Source organism: Oncorhynchus clarkii, chromosome 3 (assembly GCF_045791955.1).
Source record: "Oncorhynchus clarkii lewisi isolate Uvic-CL-2024 chromosome 3, UVic_Ocla_1.0, whole genome shotgun sequence".
Classification (NCBI taxonomy): domain Eukaryota; kingdom Metazoa; phylum Chordata; class Actinopteri; order Salmoniformes; family Salmonidae; genus Oncorhynchus; species Oncorhynchus clarkii.
This window is the reverse complement of record NC_092149.1, coordinates 55,009,074-55,028,381: the sequence shown is the minus strand read 5'-3', so window position 1 is coordinate 55,028,381 and position 19,308 is coordinate 55,009,074. Positions and strand designations below refer to the sequence as shown.

Genomic DNA, 19,308 nt, shown 5'->3' with positions numbered 1-19,308 from the left:
ACATAATCCCAACAATTCGGTGCCCAGACTCTCCCTTTTGAAGCAGCCCTATAAAACAAGACCTTCCAGCCTTTAGTTGTTTTCCTGAGTAAACATGCATGTCACAGTTGACCTTTCCCGGGGTCAGGCCGCTTTTATATTGGCTGACATGTTTCCAACTTAATAGATCCATTTAGCAGGGGTCCCCTGGGCTCCTTTATTTATTAAGCTGCAATGAGTTGCATCTGTCTGCTGGAATCGAGGGGACCAATCAGCAGAGGTCACATCCGCACTAACATAGAGATATATAGACATATACTAGACATATATAGACGCACGCAAGTGCACACACACCCACCCACACTGCACAGACGCTTGTACCAGCCTCAAATAGTAACCCTTTTTCTGTGATTGTCTGTCCTCAAATGATTAGCCCCCTTTTCAATAGCACCCCTTGCTGGGTTAGGGTTGTCAGCGTTCCTGAAGTATTATGCGGTGTGACACCCTTCAGTTGTTTTTCTCAGCTGTTGTCTGAGAGTTGTATTGATCTATCTTTGTTCATCCATTGTACAACACCCCATAATGCTGGTCATTTTCTTAGACTGATTCTAAGCCCCTGTCTGGTAATCAGGGATAATTGTCAATTATCACAAGGAACCATCAGATCAATTACTGCAAAATCAATGCAGCCACTTGACTGGAGTGCTTTGTTTCCCCAGCAAAACTAAGGTCTGGACTGTTCAAGCTGCAGAATATTCAGGAATGCGACAGTACTATATAGTGAAAATGTTTACCATGTTGGGGTAATTTCCTATTGAACCTGTTTAAGGAAGAAAGAATCTCCATATTGTCTTTTACTGTGATGTTGTTGAAATAGTAAGGCACCAGATGGTGTGTTGTTGTTACTGTTGTTTGTAATGTCTAATGGAGACAAAACTACTGTTGTCCTTTCAACTGAAAACAGTGGATTACACCTTTCCCCTTTTATGAGCAGGATAGAAGGAGCCTCTATATTCCTGGTGGTTGAAATGACTTTTGTGATGAAAGTTAATGTGTGGTTGTCCTGATGTCCTTATTTTCCTCATCGGGCCCAGATTTCACTTTCACCTCATGAAGGCGATGCCATCTCCTGAATCGCTTCCAGTGTGTATGGAAACAAATGTCCTGCTGTAATGGCATAGCCCAGCCAGCAGCCTGACATATTATCTCCTCCTCAACGTATTTACAGTGAACTTCTCAGCAAATTGTGTTGTCATCTTAATAGGGGAAGATTAATCTGTTGCCATGTAGGTTTAGGTGAGTGAAAGAGATGGACTTTTTCTGAGCTTTGTTTACACACCAATAAAACAAGTTAACTCTTCGATGCCCGGGCCCCGTGCTTTAGAGTAAAGGTTCCCTCTGATTATTCATATTTAAACTAACTCAGTTGTAATTACATGGTATAAGTGAATGATAATGAACTAATCTTACTCTGTCTGTATGATTAAAAATAATAATAATTCAAATGTAAACTGTCCCTCGCCTGTCTTAATCTGAACAGTATTTGCAGAATCACGTCTGAAATATTAACATAACTTATCTACTCCGTACGGATTCAATATTACTTCAATTTAGGTTGTATCTGATACTTGCCACATGGATAGTTCTATTCAAGGACACTGTTAACATTTTGTTTACAGAGCAAGGTTGACAATCCTGTATCATGACAAATGACAAGGTTATTGAGCGCTAGTATTTAAAAAATATATATGTTAGCATTGTACATTTCAAGTCAAATCCTGAAATAGGGTGCCAAAATCAAGTAGGTCTACTTATAATACCATCACTATAGTAAATGTAACTTTAACAGTCATCATCGTCAGTGATTGTAATGGAGATTGTCATTTACCCTGTGTCCAGTCTGCTCATATTTCATCCCTCCCTGAAAGAGCCACACATTGAATATAATCACACACACCTACTGCACCAGACCAAGAGAAAACAGAGTGTGCACTTTGTGCACAGCTATTTATATCAATAAGTCCCGTGCTGAGAGGCACAAAATGAGCGTTTAAGCTGCAGGGCCCAGAGAGCTCAGTAGCAGGTGGGCAGGCTGCCTGTGGGTGCCTGGGTGGAGGGGGTGCCCGCTCTTTTACAGGTGTTGCCCATCTCTCTGGGCCTCCGTGGCTCTGAGAGGGGGAGGTTTTGGGGAGGGCAGGGAGTGGGACAGCTGGAGGCGCAGGCGTTGGAGAGACCGAGAAGGAGCCACTTCTCACTGTCGAGGCCTCCGCAGGTCAGTGCCTCTCCCCAAAGGGACCACCGAGCGAAACGCCATCAATTCACAAACAAAGGAGCCACTTCACCCGCCACAAAGGAAACATATGTGATAGAGCTGGCTCCCGAGCCGCAGCTCATTTTAACATGTCAGCCTCTCCTAATTAGCTTTGTTAACTCCCTCTGCTGTCTGCCCAACTGAGGCCTGGGGAAGTCACATGTGGGCTTTGGGTTTACAACAGCAGTTGCTCGGCCTCGGCTATGCCCTTTACAGAGATTTAGTTCAACGTGATACTCTATCCTGTTTGATTATATTAATGTAGAAATGGACCCTACCAAACTCTGTTGCCTTCTTGAAGATTGACATGCTGTAGATATATTGATCATGTATAATCCAAATGAGCAAAACCTTGTACTCTCTGTAAGGTTACACAGAGAGGCTTCACTTGGCCTTTTGTCCACTGTGTGTGTGTGTGTGTGTGTGTGTGTGTGTGTGTGTGTGTGTGTGTGTGTGTGTGTGTGTGTGTGTGCACGCGCGTGTTGAAATGAAAACACAAAAACAGCTCCCCCTCTATCTTTGTTGGGACGGCTTGGTGGTCATTACTGGCTGGCCTTCAGAACGTGGTCCTCCAAGCGTTACATGCTGCAGTCCACACTGGGCCTCATGTGACCCCTGCTGCTTATCCACTGGCAGTGCAATTTAAGCAGTCTGATGACATGCAGCAATGACACCCCTCTGAGAAGAGGCCCTCTCCGGCTCCTCGTTGTGGGTACTGGGTTAGGGGAGGTGTGTGAACTGCAGGGCTCCTACTCACCTCTCCCGAAACGCAGCTCAAATTGGGCAATTTTCATTGTTTGTTTCATCGTTGTTGTTTTTTTTTGGGGGGGGGGTGCATTTTTAGGAGGATTGTTAGGGATGTTGAAGTGTGATGCCTTGATGGTTAATAGCTCTCATCCTGTAATTGCTCTGCAGGTGAAAGTGAGGAACAGGAAGTTCCTTCTTCAACTTTGTGAAATGAATGAGCGAGGGTGTGTATGTATGCATTTGGCGTGGGATGCCCTCGAGTGCAGTGGTGTGAATCTAATTAAAATACGGCGTCCACTGAGTCCGTCTCTGGCTAGACATATCTGGTATCAGCTCTACTAGGTAGATCTGACAATTGACAGGTCTCCAAAAAATGTCTGCCTTTTTTTATGTTGCTGTTTCTTCCACTTTGTTCAGCTATAGACAGCAGTATGCGCTTTATTTCCTTCGTGAACAATGCTAGGGAGCGTTTATAATGTGTTCTTCTAGAACAATGTGAATGCTGATATAAGTGAAATCAATTTCAGTGTGTTTAAGTACAAGGCAAACTAAAATGCTCACCTCCCCTCTGGCCCTGTCTGCCAAGCAGTGGGGTCCAGCTGGAGTAGCAGCCAGCTCAGAGCTGTGTGACTGCTGCCGACTAAAGTGTCATGATCCCCGGATCTCTGCTCCCTCTTTGACAGAAGGATTTGAAATTCCTGGGTTAAAAGTTCTCTGAGTTGATATCTCAGAAGGCTTATGTGATGATGGTCTATGACAGGTATTGTTTTCTAGTGGCTAGCAGAATTCTGCTGAATTTCTATCTGTAGACTATCCCATGTAGCCAACTTAAAAAAAAAAAAAATCACAACAGTGAGATATCTAGACAAATATTGTGTTGCACGTTTCTTGAAAATGAACCAGTGGGATGGTTTTGGAAAGCAAACCCCCTCGACATCAAAATAAAGATCATTTTGGATTGGCAGTACGTTAAAGACAAAATGTTTATTAAATTGTCAACAATTATATTGTTGGAAATAGTTTATAGAGATGGATATGCCCTCCTTAGATGTCAGCCAGATAACATTTATTGAGGATTGTTTTGGTTTTAACTTTGGACAGTTTCCTTTTTATTGCCAGTGTTCCAATATTGGAGAAAAGAACAGGTTCATTGCTATATTTACACTAGTAAACAGCTTTGCCTTTGAAGTTGATCAATTATTTGCTCATGAACCTTTCAGCTGTAATATGCCCATACTTAACTTGCCCGTTCATTTCACGAGAAGCAGGTCTGCCAGCAAGATGCACTTTCTAGATCTAGATTATGATCTCATTAAGATTGACATTGATGACAGATTCCCCAAAGTTGAAAAGGTCACCGTGTTCATATAGTGTCTTACCAGAGAGTGCTGCTGTAGGATCTGCGGTTTATATAGAATGAATGTGCTTCATGGGCAGGCTAAAGGTCTATTACACCCCTCTTTGATGTCGAGAGTACGATCAGAGGAAATATTGACCCGCTTTTATTGTACGACTCCGTACGAGCTGTTCAAATACATTTCACGTTCATTACCCATGTGTCTTCTTCATTGTGTTGTACGTGGCTAAACATGTATGTGGTTTTCCTTTCCTTGGGTACCGACCGTGACACAGGACCCATGATGTTGCATCTTCGATCATCTAACTGATACGAGGTCATCTATACAGAGAAATGAATGAGGGGGAGCGTTTTCTGTACGCGACTGGTTCGTGCAGAGGATGTACGTGAAGGCACAGGTTGACAATCCTTCCAGATGATACCGTCAACTCACTGCAGTGTTTTCCTGTCAGTGACACCAATCTGCTTGACGGTGCAGTGCTAGACCACCATCGGTTTCTAGAATGCACATAGCCAGAAGCCTCGTAAGGGAGCCATCTTGTGTATGTTGACGTAAGGACGACCTATTCCAGCAAATGCATGCAAATAACAGCACTAATAAGTCAGCGAAGGGCTTTAACGTAATTCAACCCGGCCTGTGCCTTTTAGGGAAAGAGAGCAACGTGTTTACCAAGCAAATGTGGATCAAAATATGGCATTATTCCTCTGATAGGTGAAGCATACTGTACCATGCCTCAGTGGCTAAATGTATTTTACACACTCACTTCCAGGCATGACAGCAGGTTCTTTTTGTTCCCCCCCCCCCCCCCCCCCTCTGTCTATAACACTTAGAATAAAAATCACACGAACAGTCGTGGAGGAATACCAAGGCAACAGTCTGGAGATGTCTGGCCAAAAGGGATTTGTCCCTCTAGGTACAAGGTAGAGAGCCGTGTGCCCTGACATTTGCATTTCTGAATTGCTTAGCTGCCCAAGCATGCTTTATGTGAGCAGGTTGCGGCGTGTCATAGCATCATATGACCGTTGTACTGGAGGCTCACTGTTGGACTTTACCCAACAAATATGGATTATGTTAAAGCGGGCTGTGGATTGACGAGGATATGCTAATATGTCCCAGATGGGCATCTGAGCGGCTGCCGGCAGGGACATGCAGACAGTATATGGCAGGAGCAGTGTTTGGCAGGTCCATCATTCCGTCATTAAAGGCCACATTATTACTTACAACCGGGCTTGCATGACAATGGCAGGAATGAATGCAGTCCCTTGGAGAGTAACCCGTTGTGTCCTTCACGTTTCTGTGGCTTTTCCCCCCTTTTTTGTTGTGGTTTTTTTGTTGTTGTCAGTATCCTTGAAAATACGCTCTCAGTAGCAGGTTCAGTACGGTGGGGAAGCGTCACTATGAATGTGGGCGCATGTGGATATAGGGTTTGCGCTTATGGTCAAAACATCAGCGAAGAGGCCTTTCAGAGGGATCGGTCGTTCACTCATACTTCGTGACTAATTGTTGGATGGTTATATTATCAAAGAAGCCAATATGTTTGTATAGGGTTCTAGATATCATTGATATTACCGTAGCTGTCCCTATTTTGCCTTGACAATTTGAGGTATCACAGGTCTGTGTTGTGTTTTAGACAACATAGGAGTTGCTCATAGTGGTGGAATAACTCTGTTGCACTATGGGTAAGCTGTCCCTTTTGTACTATTGTTGAACTAAGGTATTAGGTTTTCTGCTGTACAAGCAGAAAAATAATGGTGGCTTATGTGTAAGTGTACATTTGGGAAGGCCTTGTGTCCTTTTGATATAAGAAGCCATATAAATGGCAGGATTAAAGAAAACAACTAAATGATTTTAAGTATTCTTCAGCTCCACTGAGATTCCCACACTGCGCCTCGATCCGCGTGCTAATGGGCAGTTGCCATGCACACCAAAGAGAGAGAATATTTGCAATGTCTCGGATTCCATGTGTGACACCTCCGAACGTTGTTTGAAAGCCATGGACTTTTGTATGCCATGTGTTTTTTGAAAGAGTAGATCCTGAGGATCTACGGCAAAGCAACCCTGTGTAGAGGCGCACGTTGGTGTGGAGAAAATGGCCACTGACAGCACATCTAAACACATCAAAGATTATCATCACCAGAGTGACAGCATTAAAGATGTCAGGACGGGCTTTGAACGTCCCTCTGGAGGGGATGGAGGGGCTGGGGGAGGGGGGGGGGCATTCCTTATGGTCGACACATTGTATTTGCTGGGGGCATTGTTAGTACACTGCCTCCAGCCCAGGATTTAGGCAGGCCCACAGCAGATGTGGACGCCCCCGTACACACACACACACACACACTCACACTCACATCCCACCGAGCATCCCCTACCCACCCCTGGAAAAAATAAGAATAGGTGCCCTAAGGCAGTTTAGCTGGTGTGGATCAGTTCAGATGAGGTACATTAAATGGCTAGTGATAATTTGGCATGACAATTGCAAACACCATCGCTTTTGTCTGTAATTAATTCCAGTGGTGCCTCAGGCCTTCCCTCTGTTGCTACGGGTGTGGGCCAACACTGCTAGCCTAACAAGAGAACATTACAGCCAGGATTACAGCCCAGATAAACCAGCCGAGATGGAGAGAGAGCAGTAGAGTGTGTATGGAAATGGGTTTCAGAAGAATGCGATAGAAGACCACCTAAGATAACCAAATATATTACATTTCAAAAGGCAAAATAAACCCCCTTAAAAGGTGCGTTCTGTGTGATTTAAACTCGATCTATTCTGACCATTAAATTAATTTCACGAAGAAATAGCATTTTCAGCAATAATTTTTTTTCACTATCAGTGTAACAATAGCAAATATTACAAATCTGTGCAAATAAATTCCTGTATTTTTGATGAGGTTTGTAACACGGGACTGTTGCTATTAGCAAGTTTATTCATTTAGTAGCTTCTTCATATTCTTCCAGAAGTTGATCAATTAGCACAGAGCAATGAAAAATCTTATAGATTGCACCTATAATCTTTGGTCCAATGGGCCCCACTATCCAGCTCCTCCCATCCACTGGTGATGTCTGTGGAGGCATTACGGCTTGTACTTCTCAGTAGTTCTATTACTGTTAATGTACCTCATTAAGAGAAATATAGTTACTTGAGGACATAAAAAGAATCCCTCCGCATCCCCATTAATCTTGATTTCACATGTGAGACTGCTTGGTGATCTCCTGATAGATTCTCTACCATGTGGCGGCGCATCTTTTCTCTCTCTCTCTCTCTCTCTCTCTCTCTCTCTCTCTCTCTCTCTCTCTCTCTCTCTCTCTCTGTCTCTATTTCTCTCTGTCTGTATCTCTGTCTCTGTCTCTCTCTGTCTCCCTCTCTCTCTCTCTCTCTCTCTCTCTGTCTCTCTCTCTCTCTCTCTCTCTCTCTCTCTCTCTGTCTCTCTCTCGCCCTGTCTGTCTCTCTCTCTGTCTCTCTGTCTGTGTCTCTCTCTCTCTGTCTCTCTGTCTGTGTCTCTCTCTCTCTCTCTTTCTGTCTGTCTGTCTATCTGTGTCTCTCTCTCTCTCTCTGTCTCTCTCTGTCTCTCTCTCTGTCTCTCTCTGTCTCTCTCTCTGTCTCTCTCTGTCTCTCTCTCTGTCTCTCTCTCTGTCTCTCTCTCTGTCTCTCTCTCTGTCTCTCTCTCTGTCTCTCTCTGTCTCTCTGTCTCTCTCTCTGTCTCTCTCTCTGTCTCTCTCTGTCTCTCTCTGTCTCTCTCTGTCTCTGTCTCTCTCTGTCTCTCTCTGTCTCTCTCTCTCGTGCTGTCTGTGTCTCTCTTTTTCTGCCTGCCTGCCTGCCTGCCTGCCTGCCTGCCTGCCTGCCTGCCTGCCTGCCTGCCTGCCTGCCTGTCTGTCTGTCTGTCTGTCTGTCTGTCTGTCTGTCTGTCTGTGAGTGGTGGTGACAAAGTGTATAGTAATGGGCCTCAACATCACGTTCTGACAGGACAACACTATAGTGGGTAGATTTTAGTGAATCAATTAAAGCTACTAGGGGTGAGGACATAGCCAGCCAACCACTCAGACGAGCTCCAGCCAACCACTCAGACGAGCTCCAGCCAACCACTCAGACGAGCTCCAGCCAACCACTCAGACGAGCTCCAGCTAGGAGATTTTTCAGGGATGAACCAAATGACCAGAGGCACGCAACCTGTGGCTCAAGCATCACGACTGGCACGCGCTCACCTTGAAAGCCAGTTCAACAGTCGGGGTGAGTGGACACGTTGGACGAACCAAACAAAGAAAACAAAGTTAAGCATTTCTTGATCATGATCATCAGGGCCAGCTCTATCCTTTTGGGGGCCCTACGCGAGATTTGGTTGGGGGGGCCCCAACAAATGTGGCCCCAGTCTTGACTGCAGAGAGAACATTTTTTATTTTCAAAGTGAATTTCCTAAAGCAAGTTTCCTGCAGTTCTACACATGTTGCCATGACTTATGCCATGTTAATGACATTTGAGTGAGAGTTACTAACAAAATCAATATGGGCCCCCTGGAGGGTCTGGTCCTGTGTGGGTCTGGTGTGTGCAGCACGGTTGGAGTAACTAGTTAAGTAGTTATATGATTATAAAGAAGGTAACACTTTATTTGTATAGTCCATCTTTATGTGCTCTACAGCAGCATTTCAACAGCATATCTTTAGCCTTTCAGTAGCATCTCAATATATATCATATATCATTTATCATCATTTGTCCATCTATAGATGCTCAACAAATCTGTAGACTATCAGCAGCATTTCACGTGTACAGTAGTGTTGCATAGTACTGTATCTTCTCTCTCTCTCTCTCTCTCTCTCTCTCTCTCTCTCTCTCTCTCTCTCTCTCTCGGCTCTCTGCTCTCTGCTCTCCTCGCCTCCTCACAGTGGCTCCAGCGCCTCCTCGTGAGCCTCCAGCAGGGGGAAGCTGAACACACCACCAATCTGTGTCATTACTCTGTCATTGCATCAAATCACATGATTAGCTCCATGGGGCAGTGGAGGAAGCCTGCTCGGTGCAGCTCCAAGCCGCAGTCCCCTGGTAATGGTCTGATGGCACTGTGATGGAGAGTTGTGTACTGTCCCTCATGCAGGGCCAAGGATGCGCTATCATTCAGCCAGCCAGTGATGGCCTCAGGGTGAATCCTCTACTTCACATTCACTCCCTTCACTCATGTCAGTGTGCTTTTCCTCCTCGAGAAAACATACTGTAATTTGGTGCTACTGACATTTTCTTATTTCCTTGAATGTGGAATAATTTGAGAAGGATATGTAATGATCAGTGTTTGGTTTAGGTTCCCAATTTCCAAGAAAATGTATATAAAGTCAATGGTGTATATGCTTTTGGAAAAAAAGAGTTACAAACATTTGTTGGCAATTAAATTGGAGAAGGAGTACTTAGGAGCAACTAACAGGGCTTGGTGCTTGGTGGCAGGCCGACAGTTTGTCGATGCAGCCTTTTATAATGCAAAGGCTTATAATTATCTCACGCTTGCTTATTTCACACTGACATATCGCTTTCCTAAATGTCAGAAGGAGCAGGCAGCCCAGCCCAGTGCAGAGCGGCCCTCCCCCCCCCCCCCCCCAGCCCGGGCGAGCGCTCTCACAGCCCTGCACACAGCCATGATGATGGCAGTGCTTTAGCCCTGAACGTGCAGCCCCCCGCCGGGGAATAGTGGTTCAGGCATCACCGATCGTTGACCTGGCTATTGTTGTTTGTGATACTTACTGGTAAACTTTTGCAATCAATACAACATCAGCCGGCGGAGCCCCTGGGAATGAAAACCTGAAACAGCGCACTTAATCTTGGAGCCGGCCCCTGCTCCCTGCTCTGCCGCTAAACTGGGTAGTTGGCCTACTTGATGCAGCATTATTGCAGCAGAGGTCAGATGTGAGCTGTCTCGCAGAGCGCCTGATGAATGGCTGTTTTTGATAAAGCGCCTCTCCCATCCAACAAGAGACATTTAATAATGATGGACCATAACTGCACACAAAAAAAAAATCATTGTAGCCTGCTGGAGGAAAGAAATCTCTCCTGCTGCCTCCCCTCCCCATCTCAGAGACCGAGAAGGTAGCCATACTCATTGCCCTTTTGGGCATACACATTATTGTAGAACTCTATGCTCTCTGTATTGTATATTGCACCAAATTGTGTCAATACAGTAGATTCTTAACAGAATCATGACTAGAATACTTAATTTTTCTGTTGCCAATGCTCTACAAGGGGCTGAAATAAAGATCACTTTGTCGATCACTTACAGTGACTTCAGAGAGTATTCGTACCCTCTTGACTTTTCCCCACATTTTATTGTGTTACAGCCTGAATTTGAAATGGATTCAATTGAGATGTTGTGTCACTGGCCAACACACAACATCCCATAACGTCAGTGTCAAACAGTCACTACAAAGATACAGGGCGTCCTTCCTAACTCGGTTGCCGGAGAAGAAGGAAACCGCTCAGGGATTTCACCATGAAGCCAATTGTGACTTTAAAATAGTTACAGAAGCCTAAGATCACTATGCGCTGGATGGATGAATCTGGGTTTGGCGAATGCCAGGAGAACGCTACCTGCCCCAATGCATAGTGCCAACTGTAAAGTTGGGTGGAGGAGGAATAATGGTCGGGGGCTGTTTTAGTTCGGACTAGGCCCCTTAGTTCCAGTGAAGGGAAATCTTAACGCTACAGCATATAATGACATTCTAGACGATTCTGTGCTTCCAGGTTATGGCAATAGTTTGGGGAAGGTCCTTTCCTGTTTCTGAATGACAATGTTCCCATGCACAAAGCGAGGTCCATACAGAAATGTTTTGTCAAGATTGGTGTGGAAGAACTTGACTGGCCCGCACAGAGCCCTGACCTCAACCCCATCGAACACCTTTGGGATGAATTGGAATGCCGACTGTGCGCCAGGACCAATCGCCCAACATCAGTGTCCGACCTCACTAAAGCTCTTGTGGCTGAATGGAAGCAAGTCCCCGCAACAATGTTCCAACATCTAGTAGAAAGCCTTCCCAGAAGAGTGGAGGCGGTTATAGCAGCGAAGGGGGGACCAACTCCATTTAATGCCCATGATTTTGGAATGAGATATTTGACGATTCGTTGTCCACATTCTTTTGGTCAGGTAGTGTATTATATACAGTAATCTTGTTCTTATATTATGCCATATGTTTTTATGGTTCTACTTAAATGTACATTTGCTACAGTTACAGATCTATTTACGTTCTATTCACGTTTCCATTACTTGTTAACATTTCATAGTTTGTGCAACCCTTTTCAAGTAATTCCTGCAAATTGGGATCTACTTGGGACCAAATGGTAGTTAATGCTGTTCTTTTCCCATAAGCATACTGTACTTCAAGTTGATGTCGATGCACTGTTTGTGGAGGACATTTGTGCATTGCAGCACACTGGAAATGATTCAGAACGCTTAACCGTGTTAAGATATAAGATGATGTTCATAGTAATGAGATTGAAGACATCCACTCAGGTTGCAAAAATGTTCCTTTCAATCCCTTCCTCGGGAGGCAACCGCACCATAATTGAATGTCTGATAAACCACGTATGATCATTTAACTAGCCCAGAGGTAAAGAGGTAAAAAAAAAGGCAACACCCAGCCATTTTGCAATCTGTCATCCTGATGAGCAATCAAATCAGCATGTAGTTAGTTTAAGTGGCTCTAAATGAAACGCAGCCCTTTTGAAATGACTGGAGTTAGAAAAGTCTTTGAGGGAAATGAAATGCCATTCTCCCGGAAACTAAGCCCAAAGCGTGGCGACAGTTTTGACGTAGACAATGCCTTTAGTGACAGGAATAACAAATTAATTGGGACCATAACACATTCTCTCTAAAGGTGAAGTAAACACACTTGACTGTATATTTTTCACCATCAGTTAGATCTCAATTGGCTCTAAAAATAAACCCAAGACATTGAACCGTTTTAATGGATGTTGACATCTCTGCATTTTGCCGTCACTCCACAATAAATGAATCATAACTTTGCTCTGCACCAAGGAATTACCATGCATTTTGAGAAAATGTATTGTGCGCCAAGCAATGAATTATGACGCAAGATCAAAATAAATGTGTAATGACTGGAGATGCCCAGAATAATTTATTGGTTGGAGATTGTTCCATATTGGAAAAGACGGAGAGAAAAAAAGACCGAAATAAGGAAAGTGTTTTCTCAGTGCACTGACAGACCACAATGTGTTTGGATTGCGAAATGTCAGCTTTAGAGAGGCAGACAGATAGTTAACCTGTTTACTGAAGCTTGGTAAACGAGGGCTTCATTGGGAATGCAACAGTATTCAATTATATGTTTATTTATTGATCACAGACAATATGTGTCAGTCTCTATGTAAAGAATTCTGATGAATTCGGCGGATAAAAAGAAGAGTGTCAGGGAAATGGGTCGATGAAGGATTGCATTTCACGTTTTCTCCAGAGAAGCAACACCCACCCCCACCAGCAAAAAAAAACATGGAGGACAAAGAGAGAGTCAAATAATGACAGTAAACACCATATCACCAGTGAAATATTCGGAAAGTAGTACTGGAATATGTTTTCGCCACAACACTACACAGTCATGGTCATTTTAGCGGCAGTAGAATTGGTAATAGAACGTAGTATTATTTGTCATAGAGGGAGTAGTCCAAATGATTTAGATAAACATAAAGTAGTCTATAGTTGAGTGTTCTAACAGTCCCACATCAGCCAACCTTTGACCCATGATGCCACACTTCAGGAACCCAACATCAACCCTCACCATAGATGCACACCACCGGAGTCTCCAGATCATGTGATCACCTCCTTGGACAGAGTCGATGGCGACTGTAGCCCCCCCCCCCGGGCGATCTCCTTTGTGTACTATGAAGAGTGAAAACTTTACATCTTTTGTTAAAGCGTCAGCTCATTTAAAGGGCTCAGCTGAAGTGTGCTGGGGTGTGTGATGCACCAGCGCACCCACTTTACATCCCCACTGTAAACACTGTCTATTATATTCTTCACACCCCGGGCCTGTCCTCCAGAGAGATGGAGCTCCCGGCTTGGTGAGGCCCTATTGAATATGTAACGCTAGTAGTGCTGCACTTACCTGCTGCCCATATCAGTGTGGCCCACGCTGGCCCTCACATAGTTCTCACTTAGTTGGGCTGGAGAATAATCCCTGGGCAGACTGGAGCTTCTTCTGTTGTCTCCTGGTTGTTTTCTGTGTAGTTCATAAATTATAGATGGGCCATGTCGAGGGCCATCACGCAGCCTGATCCCTGTCTGTGCTGACAGCTGTATGATGCGCACTGAGTGCAGCAGATTGGGAGCTCAGAGTTTCATCAATAAATATCACTCTGACCCTCACACTTGGCCTCGTGTCGGCGGTCAAGGTAATGGCTTTTTATTATTGTGAAGGGCAGCCCAGCGTGGGGTAGTCTTAAGGTTGCTCGTCCATCTCAGGTCCGGAGACGCTAAAAAGGGAGAGAGAGGAGAAGAGGAGTAGCCGGCCCAACGTTTAAATGGAGCGAGCTCCTATTATGCCTGGGAACGTGTGTGGATGGGTTGTGTTTGACAGTGCGCAGCAGGGTGCTTTTGTGTGATATACAGAGCAGGAGTGGTCCCTGAAGAGGTAGTGATTTTCATGGATACATTATTGGATTAAATTAACGTTATTACCCAGCTGTGATGAATTCAATGGAGTCTACGGCTTCCCAAAGATCTCAAGGAAAAGTGTGTGTGTGTGTGTGTGTGTGTGTGTGTGTGTGTTGTCTGTAAGCCCTAATATGACCCTACTCGTTCCAGAGATGACAGGGCTTGAAATGCCATGATTGTGTACTGAGAGATCAGGCTGCTACAGTACACCCAGCATAATGTCTTCAGAATGCAGCTTTTTACACCAAACGATATAGAACAGAACAACATTTTGTCTAAAGTTCATTCATCAAAGAAGCTGCATATTTTGAAAAGGGTAAAAGCACCACACAGCCCTGTCAGAGCAGCGCAAAGGCTAGATACTATAGATTACTTTAATCCCCCTGACAGATATAAAAAGGATAATTACATATTTGTGGTGGAGGCAGTGTGGTGAAAAAATCAATACGGCCTTTTTTTTTTTTTGTATGACACTTCATTAGGGTGAAAAAAATCTCGGAGCTGAGAAGAACTGCACTGCAATTAAATGGTTCTGCTACCTTAGACTTTGTCTCTGTATTATTATCCAGTTTATTTGAAATAGTGGTTGCACTTGAGGAGTAATTGGAAAGCATTGATTATGCACTTTTATGTCTACACTCTTGCAAATCATTATGGAGAGAAGCAATAGTTAGTTAGCCTCTCTAATGAAGCACTAATTACACTAAGTAGGTTAAAATGTTTGTCAAACTGCACTCAGCTGAAATCACAGCACAAAGACTTACACACAAGGAATCTGCATACGAAGACTTGAAACGTCACTGTGGATCGCACACCCTGCAGTTTTGTATTTATTTTGTGTCACAACTGCATAAATAAAATAAAAATTGTATTTGGTATCAGACCATCGGCAGTAGATGGAATTGAGTGTGGGGGGGGGGGGGGCTGGGGGCTGGAAAAAGGAAAAATAGAAAGTGATGGAATATTAAGTGCACCTAGTCTGGCGCTCTGTATTCCAGGGAAGCCGTTTTAGATTGGTTCCTTAACAGCGTTTGTGGAGCAGCCATGGCAGACACATTTACAGGCATGCTATTTGTTTAAGGTGGTTATAACATTTATTAAGAGTGGAAGGACCTTGAACTTTTCATCATTTGTTTAGCCCGGGGCTGTGCATAGGTCCGGCTTCCTGTGGTGTCTCGACGTTATAGCTAAATGGAGATGGCTATATATTGACTCATTGATATCAATGAAGGTAATCTGCAGGGACTGTACACTGTGCTCTCAATATTTGGATTTGTGTGTTTAAGAACGCATGCACACGCGCACACACACACACACACACCAAATAATATCTTATTGTCGTTATGGTTGTTACGCTACATTGATTGCTGGAAAATAATAACCACATCAATCTAAAGTAACTATTTATGCTTAATTGGAAATACACATTTGTATTATTTTAAGACAACATGTAAGCTCCTTTCACATGTGTCTGGTTTTCAGTTTGGAAGGTGATGGTACAATCCTGTTTTGTCCACTCGAAAATGACCCGCTGTGGTCATTATGAGAGTGTTGTGCTGCCATTGGCTCCCTATGGGCCTGATGGGATTGTAACAGGGCCAGCAAGAGGGGCAGCGTGCACACTGTCTCTCATCATGCTCCTCTATAGAGAGACTGCTGCTGGCACTATACTCTGTCCTGGCAATCAGTCAGCTCGCCACCCACCACTATGCGCTACCCGAGATGTGGAGAGGAGGGTCTGCACTGGTTACAGCTTAAACCCAGCAGCAGCCATCAGACTAGGAGCCTTTGATCTTTTCCTTTCACAGGGCTCAAATGCTCACACCATTGTACGCTTGAGAGCCGCAACACTCCAACCGGCACCGCCCAGCGAAAAAATGGATTCGCTAGACGTTACAGCCACGGAATCAGACAAATAGAAGAATACAAGTCTTGATGGATTAAAATCCATGATCATATACATCTTATTTAATCATGTGTAGAGCACAGAGGTTTGTATAGAGGTGCTGTAAAACTACAGCGTTAAAGGTGGGATTCTCCATCAGGATCTCTTCTTAATATGGGTTTTTCTTCAGGGAGATCTGAGGAAATCTCCTTGCTTTATATGTCCGTCTGGGGAGGGGGCCAAGCCCTGTTAGCTGTCATTGCACATGAAAGGATTAATGTCATCTTATAAGAAGAGGGAAAAGCCGTCTTATAGTTATTTATTCTGTTTCATTCACATTCTGCTGGCTCTGCTGCAAGGGAAAAGGCTAATGTCTGGTCTAATTTGTAGCCCTTTAAATTCCAGACAGAGATTCTTTACATATCTCTGGAGCTCAGGGCTTCTCTCTCGGCTGCAGCCCCTCTCCTCGTCTCCTTCTGGGATTCTTCTTAAACCCCACCAATTTACTATCTGAAGCAAAGTGAAGATTTACATGAGTTGTACTTGAATGGCTACACCAGTAGCTTCATGCACTAAACACTCCCACTTTAATTACCATTGGTGAATTCTGCTCTCTGATACAGGTGCCATATCTTAATTCGATCATCTTGTTGTTGCAGGAATTTTCCTGCACGGTAGGAAATGCAAAGTATTCAAGGTTTAAAAAGGCTTCTAAAGTTTGTAATTTCCACTTTAAAATGTAAAACTTGATTTACCCTAACAAAAAATGTGTCAACCCCTACAAAATATGTTCATTAATTATAATCCACATAATAATTCAAATTTCCTGTTGCTGCAGGATTATTATCCCGCTGTAAGAATGTCAAATTAAGATCCTACATCTGCCTCTCACACTCTCCTCTACACCTAGACCAATTGAAGGAGAGCAAAGGAAAATACGTATTCCCCAATGCTGATTCTTAGTGCTCCTTGTTCAGGATCTGTAATTGGATCTGTGTTTTCGACTCCCTGCTAATAAGCAGCTTACTCTGGCTCCCTCTAGACTTGACCCACCACATTTTTTGTTTTATGAATTTTACAAGGGGATTTTAATAGGTGCTTTAGGCTATGCAAACATAGGCTGAAGGGAAGTCATGCTGTAGCAGCCTTGACACAGAGGTTGCCTGAGTGGTTGCTTATCATTGCGGACAGGTCTCATAACTTTCATTAAGATTGGTGGAGGACAAAAGGGGGAGCGGCGAGGAGAGGGACATGAGAGAATATTAACCTGTGTTCCTGTAACTAACTATAATTGTTTAGTACTGTGGCTTTCCTCAGGCAGCGCACCTCATTACCGTGACTCCTACATGATGGTGTGGTTGATTCTAGTAGCAGGGCTTGTTAGAGGAGGTTGGGGGTCAGGACACAGTGTAGTCTGCCCGGGCTCTTTTTTTAAGGTAGAATCAGACGGCCAGAGGCCGAACTGGGATCAATGGACTTTACAAATATGACTTTGTTTCCTTTCATTTTACATCACTCTAATTGTTAAATGTTATCTACGGGGCTGGTCAAAAGGGGGAAAGCGCAGTGTAGAATTTGGATTCACAAAGATGGTGTTGTTTTAAAAAAAGTATATATTTGTATTCATATTGTAACACATGGTATGATCTTGAAATATTTTTCTCGTGTCCCATGTATATAATAACAAATGTTAAGTGAACCAGTCCACGCTCACATTTCCCATTCATAATTGGGACAGTCTCTTGTGCCAGACAGCAGGATGTAGATTTTGATGCCCACACCTGTCTCCTCTCTCTAATATAGAGTCCGGTGTGAACGCCGTGCTCATTTGAGAATCGCAGAATGACAGTGTCTTCCATACAGGGTCACTGAGATGAGATGAATGAGAAATGTAAAGACAAGCAGTGACCAGTGGCCCACCCACAGTCTATTCAATCATTAAAATACTTCCAGCGACCACAAATTATTCCATAAGTCATTATGGGAAATATCTAAGTGATTTTAGCTTGGCTGTCAACTTATAATTTCTCTCTTTTACATTAAATGAAATCTGAATTCATTTTCTCAGGAAGAGAAATAAAATAACGTTTTTCAATGTATTTCTAGACAGGTATGAGACGGGCACAGTCTTAGAGGTGAACATTGTGCGTAGATGGAGCATCTCTTGGAAGATACTAACTAAGACAGTCTGTTGGTTATTGGAACACTAATGAACAACACAATCACCTGTCTCGACATGAATACCAAAGATAACGAGGAGAGGTGGGATGCTCTTGCCTTCCATCCTCTCTTCTTTCTCTCGCCCTCGATGGGACTCCAACAAGCCCGATTTCACTTCATCACAAAGCTAACGTGGCATGGAACTTTTAAACCCGCTATTGTCTTTTGTATCTTCCTCTCCCCTTTCCTCCTCGGCTGGTGGGTAATTCTCCCATCTGGAGGATGTTTGAGAGAAACAAAGAAACAATAAGAGGAAGTTGGGAGAGGGGGTGTCAGGCTGTCAGTAATCTGACAGCTATGGTAACTACCCTCTAATCCAGACGGCTCCAGCCACGCTCCGGCCTGACACCCGGGCCTCTGACTGACAGCTGAAGACCGGCCACATTCCACAGGCAGAAGTGACATCCAGTCTATTAAGGAAGACAAGCACAAAGCAGAGATTTGCCCTGACTGCCTGGTACTGAAGCCTACTATGGGGGTGATTGGAGAGGTCCTGGAGAAGGTGTCAGACTCAAGCTCAGATGATAACCATATTGTAATGATGCTGCTGGACAATGAAGTGCCATGATTACCCATGCTGACAGAGGAAGTGTACGTCTAGATATCAGGCAGGCAGCTCACAACGGCACGCGCGCGGTCTCCAGGTCCCACATGCCAGTCAAAGCCTGGCCGCAAACGGATGCACTTCTTATTCCAACACTGGAGCACAGCAAACACTGATCTCTAATGGACTGACCTGAGGCACCGCGTTCTGACAGACAGAGAGAGAAAGAGAGAGAGAGAGAGAGAGAGAGAAAGAGAGAGAGGGAAAGAGAGAGAGAGAGAGAGAGAGAGAGAGCATTATAATTGTTTATCTTCTCTTTAGATATTTGTGCAAGAACATGTAGAGACTCCTCAAGATTGATTTGAGCTGCTGCCACAGACAACCCCAGAACCCAGACCGTGGTTTCTTTATTGGTACACACTCTCAGAGAAAGATATACATGATTGCTTCCAGGGGGTTTTGTGATGGCAAAAAAAAAAAAGGGGTACGTAATTGGTTTCAGTTTAGGTTAATTATTTGCACTGGCAGGTCGTATTGTTGTAAGCCGTTCATTAGACTACACATCCAACACACAGAGCAAATGAGATGTGCTGGCAGTGCTTTGTTGTAGGTTTGCTTTAAAAAGACGCCGAAAAACC

The 19,308-nt window shown here is 44.1% G+C and overlaps 1 protein-coding gene across 1 annotated transcript in view; it reads right to left on the bottom strand.

Moving 5' to 3' along the window:
• LOC139385715 (uncharacterized protein DKFZp434B061-like) overlaps positions 1 to 19,308 on the bottom strand; it is a 43,667-nt gene that overhangs the window by 10,005 nt on the left and 14,354 nt on the right. The window lies entirely within an intron of this gene.